Source organism: Leptonychotes weddellii, chromosome 7, assembly GCF_054177405.1.
Source record: "Leptonychotes weddellii isolate Sample4059 chromosome 7, ASM5417740v2, whole genome shotgun sequence".
Taxonomy (NCBI): Eukaryota; Metazoa; Chordata; class Mammalia; order Carnivora; family Phocidae; genus Leptonychotes; species Leptonychotes weddellii.
Genome location: NC_138375.1, coordinates 31,865,815 through 31,875,902, shown reverse-complemented (window position 1 = coordinate 31,875,902; position 10,088 = coordinate 31,865,815). Strand labels below are relative to the sequence as shown.

General features: G+C 35.8%; 1 long non-coding RNA gene across 1 annotated transcript in view; it reads right to left on the bottom strand.

The window, feature by feature from the left end:
* The window catches only part of LOC145722574 (uncharacterized), a 365,423-nt gene that overhangs the window by 65,671 nt on the left and 289,664 nt on the right, over positions 1–10,088 (bottom strand). The window contains exon 6 of the long non-coding RNA XR_014146917.1: positions 1,795–1,911. This is a non-coding gene — a long non-coding RNA (uncharacterized LOC145722574). The remainder of the gene's footprint in view (positions 1–1,794; positions 1,912–10,088) is intronic.

Sequence of the window (10,088 nt, the reverse complement as noted above, 5' to 3'; positions counted from 1 at the left end):
TATGTGCTATGGTGAGTGCTGTGAATTGTGTAAGACTGATGAATCACAGACCTGTACCTCTGAAACAAATAATACATTATATGTTAAAAAAAAAAAAAAAGATAGTAGGAAGGGAAAAATGAGGGGCAGGGGGAAATTGGAAGGGGAGACGAACCATGAGGGACTGTGGACTCTGAGAAACAAACTGAGGGTTCGAGAGGGGAGGGGGTGGGGGGATGGGTTAGCCTGGTGATGGGTATTAAAGAGGGCACGTATTGAATGGAGAACTGGGTGTTATATGCAAACAATGAATCATGGAACACTACATCAAAAACTAATGATGTAATGTATGGTGATCAACATAACATAATAAAATAAAATTTAAAAAAAAATACAGGTACACTATTTTTAAGTAGCTTAACCTGGAAGTTTTGTGCTTTTCTGAGTTCTGTGAGAAAGATAAGCAAGAATTTGTTTATTTATTCATTCATTATTCATAAATCAGTACTGATCACCTAGTATATCCCAGAGCACAGATTATGTGCTAGAAATATAAAGACAGAAATTCTCATTATGTTGGGGAAAATATTATAACTTATTGGAATATTCCATAAAAGATGTATGTACAAAATATTCTGGGATCCCAAAGAAGCCACTCCTAGGAAGGGTCAGAAAACCTTCCAAAAGATAACATACAAAAATACATCTCTGAGTTGATTGCAAGAAGCAGAGGCTCAGCATGCATTGCCCGAAAGATTTTGTGTAGATGCACATTAACTAGAATTAGAACTAGAAAATCCCACGGAACCAAAAAGGCCCCATGTACCAATTACCTTCACTGTTCTTTTTCAAGAGACTCATCGTCTGATGACTTTTCGCTTTGTCCTCCTGCTCCATGGCCCTCTCCATACTGACACTTCTCTTACTACAGACTAACCATGTACTACTTATGATCAATCCTATCCATATTTTCTAGATCAGATCCTAGAGGATACCAGTATATTAGACAGACCCCTTGACCCATGTCCACTTCATAGCCACCAGCTAATCTTAAGATGGACTGCTCAGGGGGTTAATTCACTCCTGATCCATTCACTATTATCTCCTATACAAGAACTATTCATATTGTGTTCTTGAGTAGGGCACTAGGGAGCAAGGTATTTTTCCTAGAAGGGCAAACTGAAGGTGGTAGGCATTGAGATCTGTATAGTTCTAAAGTATGAACAGGAGTTTGCCATGTAGATAAGGTTAGAAATGTCTTATCTAAACAACACCGTCTATATCGATATAAAGATATGCTACCATTTATGTGAACTCTACTGTATTCCATAAGTATTCTTCATATATCAAGCCTAATACTCAAAACAATGATGTGAGTCATGGCTATCATTCCCATTGAATTGAGGATAAAACTGATGTTCAGGAAAGTTAGGTAACTTGAGGTCAAACAGTTCATAATGGTCAAATCCAGAATGCATATCTAGGCTTACCTGACCCCCAAAATCTGTGCCTTTCCACTGCTCCATGCTGATTCTTTGGAGCCTTGAAAGAACCTGGTACAATTCTATGATTGCAGACTTGACTTTGATAAGAGCAACAGAAAGTTAAACTGGAAGTGGCCCACTTTTTGCATACTTTCGGTGATTATACTAATAGTTTGCATTTGTCCATTAAAAGAAATCTCCCTGGAAAGTGACAGGATTGAAATTTTCTGCTCCCTTGAAGTTCTGTGTGACCCTATGACTTACTTGAGCAAATGAAGAGTGAAAAAGGTCAATCTGCTTGTATGGTTAAAAAAACTAGTACCTTACTCACCATGCTCTTGCTTTCCTCTGCTATCGAAACCGGAGTTTCCAGAGAGTGCTGCCCTCCCAGCCTGGAATCCAAGTGAGAGTAGCATGGATCAGAATCTCCAACCAACCCACGATGGACCTGGAGCATGAGCAAAAAACAATTTCTGTTGTTTAAAGCTACTGAGATGTGGGTGTTGTTTGCTACTATAGAATAATCTAGTTTGCCTGAATGGATAAATAGTGTGCATAGTTTGTGCAGTGGTGAAGGAGACGCAGTAAGGAGAAAGAAAGAAGGTCTGGTAGAATTTCACCACCACAAATTGAACTCACAATTAGTGCTGACTTTATTCTATTCATTAAAGGTGGCCCCAGAATGAATAGCCAAAAGGGGGTGGGAGGGAGAACACACAGGGTCAGCCAGTATAAGAGGCCAAAGCAAGGCTAACTTTAATCATTCACCTTTGGTAGCCACCATAACACCCAAATACCACCTGGATTGGAGAAGACTCACTATATAATTTCTTTTTTTATTATTTATTCAAATTCAATTAGCCAACATACAGTACACCATTAGTTTCAGATGTAGTGTTCAATGATTCATCAGTTGCATATAACACCCAGTGCTATAATTTCTTATTCCACAAGGGAACAAGAACCAAATCCTACACCTTGCTTAAAGATGACACATGGTAACACCATGGAGAAGTAGCAGCCCTCACAGATTTTATGGTGTGGATCTGGTAAGGTAGGGATTGCTTAGAGCCTGTAAGTTTCCCAAGTTCAACCAATTTTATCAGTTAGAATAAATTTCACTCTGTGACCTCAAAATTGGCAAGAATAGTTTCACCCAAAGGCAGCACTTTCTCACCACATGGTGAAAATGTACATATTGGTCTGGCAATTTCTTAGGTACATATGGGTAAAATGCATTTAAAAATTTTGTGAATTTTGAAGGCTAGTTTCTTTTTAAAACTTTTGAAGAAATTGTGAATTTAGGAAATTATATGTTACTGTTAAAGTTAATATATTTAGTCTTAAAGAGTAATGGGAGTAAATGTCCAATAATAAATATTAATACATAAGATAAATACACATATTACACAATATTTTAAAGGACTCAAATATTTTAAACATACAAAAACTTCGTCCCTCAAACAAAATACGTGCCTCCAGCAGTGAGTGTACGATTTTTTTCTTATTCTTTATCTATTTTCTGAACAAAAACCGCCTGTGAAAAAAAACAATTCCCTTAAAGAGGGAAATAGTAAAAATGGACTATCAGTAGTATTTTAATAAAAGGAAGCTATTTACACTTCCAGAATACTTGAATGCAAGATGTACTGCTGGTATAAGGAGAGGAAAATGTAACATGTGAAAAGTTGAAAAGCTAATTTGCAATTCATTCTAGAGCAACCCTTAAGTTCTAGAGGCAAGTGTTCTCAATTCATTTAGAAGAATCCTAAGCGATCTATATCAGGTCATCAACCACTTCTGTCAATCCTGTAGCGTATTGCAGAGGCTGTGGCATGTCCAAAGAGTGAAATATTCGGTTCATATTTGGTAGAATTATCCATACTTACCTTTAAACCCCTATGTACTATATCAAGGAAATTTGCACCAAGTGCAGTTGTTTCCTACAGTGAACCTTGAGGCTAAAATGCCCCTGGAACAAAAATAGTCTCCCCTAGAATATGTAGTCCTAATCCTTATCATCTTTTCTTATTTATTTTTTTAATTAACATATAATGTATTATTTCAGAGGTACAGGTCTGTGACTCATCAGTCTTACACAATTCTCAGCGCTCACCATAGTACTTCTCCCCAATGTCCATCACCCAGCCACCCCATCCCTCCCAACCCCCTCCACTCCAGCAACCCTCTGTTTCCTGACATTAAGAGTCTCTTACCATTTGTCTCCCTCTCTGGTTTCATCTTGTTTCATTTTTCCCTCCCTTCCCCTATGATCCTCTGTCTATCAGTGAGATCATATGATAATCATCTTTCTCTGACTGACTTATTTCGCTTAGCATAATACCTTCTAGTTCCATCCACATCGTTGCAAATGGCAAGATTTCATTTTTTGATGGCAGCATACTATTCCATTATATATATACCACATCTTCTTTATCCATTTATCCTTATCATCTTTTCTTTCCCTTTTCCAGTCCATAACTTCCAACTTTAACCTGTACTTCTAATCTTGACATGATTTTATTTGACATGGGGATAAGAAGAATAAAGTATTTTATAGTGCCAAAGGAATTAATGAGTCTTGAAGAGCCCAAAGTCCATTTTTCTACTGCTACAGAAATATATATTAAGTACCATCCCTACTGACATATCTACATTTCATCAATATATAGTTAACTATTATCATTCAAATTGATATGTATAAGAAATATATATTAAATACTATATTACTTAATAAATATATAACATATTAATCATATTAAACAGATATTTAACATTAAAATGTAATATTTAAGCATGATAGACCACAACCAACCCAGAACAATGTTTGGTATATGGCAGGCGTCCAATAAATATTTGTTGAATATGTAGCTGAGTTAAGAAACTTTGAATCCATGAACTAATTCATATCTATGAAAAAGCAAGCCTTTAATTTCAAATATCTGAAGATGTTTAAAAGATAAAACTATTACTGCCTTTGAGACATCGTTAAAACAATACAAAAGGGCTACATATATGTCACAGCAGACATGGGAGTTTCATTTTAAAGGACTGTGAGGACAGACATTCAAAATAGAGATCTGGGGGGAGAATTATGTGAGTTGACTAGATTCGAAGTATTCAAGCTGGGCATAGCATCACTTACAAAAAGAAATCTTTCACTGTTCTGAAAGGTGGGTTCTAAACTAGTGCCCATTGAATATATTATTATTATAACATGTAGATCAAGCTCAATCTAAGAGTGAAATTTCAGAAGCAACATTTTTGGTGCTGTTTACTTAATTAATAATCATTCATATGAGATTAGAAGTGTTTTAGCTACTTGGGAGTTGCTGCCTGTCTGCACTGATATTCATCATTTCCAAAATCAGACGGAAGTCTCATTTATATATACATCATTCACTGTACACCTTAGACTTACACAATGTCATATATCAATTATATCTCAATAAAACTAGAAAAATATGAAAGGGGAAAGTCTCACTTCATTAAACAGAATCTTCAATTTGCCACATTTTTGCTTTCCCCACTTAGGTCAGGGAGACATGCAAAAAGAAAATATGCTGATATCTGTATGCGTTTTTTGTTTTGGTTTGGTTTGGGGGCTTTTTTCGGCATTACTTTCCATGTATATCCTGAAGTCAATGCAGTTTTGAATCAAGCCTTTAGGACTTCCACATACACAAAAATATCACAATACACTGAAGTTTGCAATAATAACCCTGAATTCTGTAGGGTCAAGGAAAATTTAACTCAAGGTCATTGTGCTCCATTCATTAAGACAACCAAATAGATTTTTATATCTTAAGATTTATGGCAATAAATGCTTTAAAAATATCTTTCTTTAATCAGAAAATGCCAATAACCAAGATATCCAATTTCCTAGTCATTCTGATTAGTTGAGTTTATTTGCAACAACTCAAATCTTTGCAAAAAAGTTTAACTCTTCCTGGTGTTTTCATTCCATAATACCATATACCACCATTGAGTTCTCTCAGCAGACCAGCTTTTAGGGTTTTTTTTCCTGAAAACAGTACTGAGTTAACAGAGACCATAGCAAATGCTCTTGGGCTATGTTTTGAAAAATCTCTCAAAATCATAAAGTCATCATTGTACACAAGAAATGATATGAACATTTTTGCAATGAATTTTTTTAAAGAAAAGTTGATTTTCTAAGATTAAGATAAAGGAGAAGATGCCATCGTTCTTTATTTTGCTTTTATAATTATGTTTTTTAGTGAACTGCCGCAAACATTTTCATTTTGCTAATCACATTCTGAAACAGCCATAATTATACAGAATATAAGAAGTAACAGCTTTAGTAGTAATTATCTAGTACTGTCAAATTTAAAGAGTTTGATACTGAAGAACCTGGCAATGAGTAATTTAAAATAAAAAGTATATTGATATATTTGCCTGGGGAAAAAAAAACTTCAAACATATCACTAACACAGGAAATCCCATGATTTGACAAGGATTAATAAACTTCTCCATAGAATAAGTCATTATTCAAGATAGTAGACTAGCCATAAGATGACAAATCCTACATCAAATGAATGTTATCACATTCAAAAACCTAAAAATGATCCTTGATTCCTTTCCTTCTCCCTACATATCACAAAGACCTGATAATTTTAACCCCCTAAAGTATCTATCACCTTCTCTTTTCCATCCACTTCCCTCCATCTCCATCAACATAGTCTGTCTTCGCTGACACCCACCCTGCTCTGCTGCAATCGACAACTGACTGGTTTACATAAATCTACTCTTGCCCAGTCAGAGTCAAGTGTAAAAAAAATGATAATTTGATTGTCATCTACTCCATGCTCAATCCCCTCACTTGCTTGAATTATTTTAATTGCTTCCCAAGGCATTTATAAAGATAAACATTCCTAGCATAGCCTAAGGGGATGACTACTGAAGTTTCATTATCTTTTCCTTCTTCTCTAGATTCTGGCCACAGGAGTATATTTTAGTTCTCACTTACGTGTCATATGGACTCTCATAGTAAGGACTTGGTGCATGATGTTCTCCCTACTGGAATTCTATTTCTACCTCTATTTATCTAAAAAAAAAAAAAAAAAAAAAAAACCCTAAAATTTGGTGGCCATTCTTACTTCTGTTTGCTAAATAGGTCTTATGACTCTAAATGGGTTTTCATTTATCAGCCCAATCATCACCTCCTCACCTTCCTCACCTTCCTAACTAGGTCAAAATCTTCCATTACATGCACTCAAAGCACCATGCATCTGCCATTAATGGTACTCTTCACAGGTGCAATTATATTTAATTTTATGATTATTCTAATTATGAGAGAGATATTAGCCAAATAAGTTCCATTAGAGAAAGGACCATGTTTCACCACTGAGTCTTTGACTTTTTACACAGTAGGTATTCAATTAATAGCTGTTGAAGAAATGAAGAGTGAAGGAAAAGTCTCCATCTTAACAGATTCCAGGGATGCCGCAATTGCTCAAAAACATTTTCAAAACTCTTCCTTTATAATCATTTACAGAATGCACACATTCATAGGATTTCCTTGTTCATTTACCTGCCCTAACCCTCTAGAAAAATGTAACACATTATGCTACTATTAAATCAGAATACACACACACACACACATACATACAGGATAATATCCATCAAAATTAAGATGTAATTGTTAAACTATGGAAGTTTTAATGTGAAAAAATGCTTCCTAATGAATCTAAACAAGATTTATTTTGCCAATAGCTTTTTGTTTTGCTTAAATGGAAGAAGAGATAAACTTTATTGAGTTGATACAAAGTGCTGGACATTATGCCAGATTTCAAATCTTTTCCTACATTTAACTGTGCCAAGTAGGTAGAATTTTCACAATTCTAGATGAATAAACTGAGTCTCAGAGAATTTAGGTATCTTGTTCGAAGTCGTATGAACAGAAACTGACCAAACTGCTAACTAAAAATGTATAATTCTAAAATTCTTACTCTGAAAAAAATATTAGGATTTCACCACAAAACACAATCAATGCAACTCTGAAACCGTGAGGAATATAGGGTCCAGCATTGTCACTTAGGTCTCAAAACATATATTACTTTTCCCTTGGATCATTTCATCTGAGAAAATATATTAAGCAATTACAACACATTTAGAGTCATAAGACCTATTTAGCAAACAGAAGAAGTAAGAATGGCCACCAAATTTTAGTTTGAGCAATATCCTCCCTGTGATCTATATTCCTATTCATTAACATCTGGTTTAAATTTTGGCTTTGCAGTGAGTTATAGTCAAAGTACATACAAATACATTTTAAATGAAAATTAGTGTCTTCTCTATTCAAATGTTCAAATGCTTTAACAGGGAAAGTGTTTTGATGAGATCCAACAAAACAAACAGACTGAATTTTCTATTTTCATAAACTGTGATACTTTTTTGTATTTATATGCTTAGGGCTAGGGTGGGTTTCAGGAAAACTGGCATTTTCTTTCTGCTATTTTCCAAAACTTTGTTTCTGGTAAAGACGAAAAATGGGGTTATGTAAAAAAAAAAAAAAAAAAAAGTAAATAACAAAATTATCTTGGACAGCTGAAAGCTTTACCATATTTATTACTAAGTACATTTAATAATTCATGGAATAAGTCTTCAGAAAATAAGGTGATAACAGATTTTATCAAAAGCAAAAGAATAGTTAAAGGCTTATTTTGAAATATATGGCAAATCTAGTCTCACACGATTTAAAAAATAGCTAGAAAAAAATTTTTTTCTGATACCTCTCAACATCAAAGGCATGTCCACTAATAAAAGAAAAAATTTATTGACCAGGTAATACAATACCATCAATATTCATCAATACTTTCACAATTTAAAGCATTTGTACTACAGACCAGACATTATTAAATCACGATTCTCAGTCAATAGAGAATGTTAACTTTCAAGTTAAAGGATAAGTATTTTTCCTCATTCTTATTTTTAAAACTAAATGCTAGATACAAATGTAGTGATCTGAAGGGGCACATGCACCCCAATGTTTATAGCAGCAATGTCCACAATAGTCAAACTATGGAAAGAGCCTAGATGTCCATCAACAGATGAATGGATAAAGAAGATGTGGTATGCACACACACACACACACACACACACACACACACACTGGAATATTATGCAGCCACCAAAAATGGAAATCTTGCCATTTGCAATGACGTGGATGGAACTAGAGGGTATTATGCTAAGCGAAATAAGTCAGTCAGAGAAAGACAAGTATCATATGATCTCACTGATATGAGAAATTTGATAAACAAGACAGAGGATCATAGGGGAAGGAAGGGAAAAATGAAACAAGATGAAACCAGAGAGGGAGACAAATGGTAAGAGACTCTTAATGTCAGGAAACAAACTGAGGGTTGCTGGAGCGGAGGGGGTTGGGAGGGATGGGGTGGCTGGGTAATGGACATTGGGGAGGGTATGTGCTATGGTGAGCGCTGTGAACTGTGTAAGACTGATGAATCACAAACCTGTATCCCTGAAACAAATAATACATTATATGTTAATTAAAAAATTTTTTAAATTAAAAAATTTTGAAAAAACTAAATGCTAGAACATGGACCCTTAAAGATGTACAACATAAGCTGTACTTGTACAGAGACTACAGTAGGGATAAGTGGCAGATTTAGGCCTCTGTCACTTCAATAATTTTTTAGGGGACCATTGGTCAGAGGTGCTATAGCATCCCTTCCAAAGTAAAAGACTAAACTGTTCCATCTTGCCCTTCCTATCATAAAAGAAGCACAAGGTCTGGTAGGCCTCTGTTCTGGAGGCAACACATTCTACACTTAGAAATACTGCTCCAGCCCATACGTGGGTGTTGTGGGAGGCCACTGGCTTTGAGTAGGGCCTGTAGGAGGAAGGAGTTTTGCAGAAAGTCCAGACTGCGATGAAAGCAGCCAATACTTGGATCAATACTATCCAACAGACCCTGTGGTGCTGGAGACATCAGTGGTGGGAAAAAAAATCAGTGTGGATTTTATGGCAAGCCCTAGTGAGAGAATCACAAAGCAAGCTCCTAGGGTTTTGGAGCAAGGCCATGACATCTGCAGTAGAGAGTTACACGCTAGTAGAAAAACAGCCTCTGGCATGCTATTGGGCCCTGGTAATGATGAAATGCTAGAACATATGGACACCAAGTGACCATGCATCTGGAACTGTCCAACAGGACCCACCCAGTGATAAAGTCAGGTGGGCCTAGCATAATCCATTAGAACATGGAAATGTTACCTCCAGAACCAAGTATGAGCAGGCCAACAGAGCACAAGCAAGCTGCAGGATCAGGCGATCCAGACTCCCCCATCCCCCATCACAGCTGCACCAGTGCCTCTGTCTGAGTTCATGACGATGGACAATGAGGGATAAAAACCATATAATCACTTAAAGGAGCATGAAGATCAAACTGGATTACAGATTGATATTCCTGATAATTAAGTGAAAACCAAAAATTGTTAGAAGCTGCATCACAGCCCCACTCAGGAGTGGTATTGAAAGACAGTAGCAAGGGAAAAAATCCTCCCAATTGGCAGAGTTTTGGATGGTGAACCCGGTTGTCTACTTACATGGGTAGAACAGTGTTATCCAATAAAAATATAATGTGAG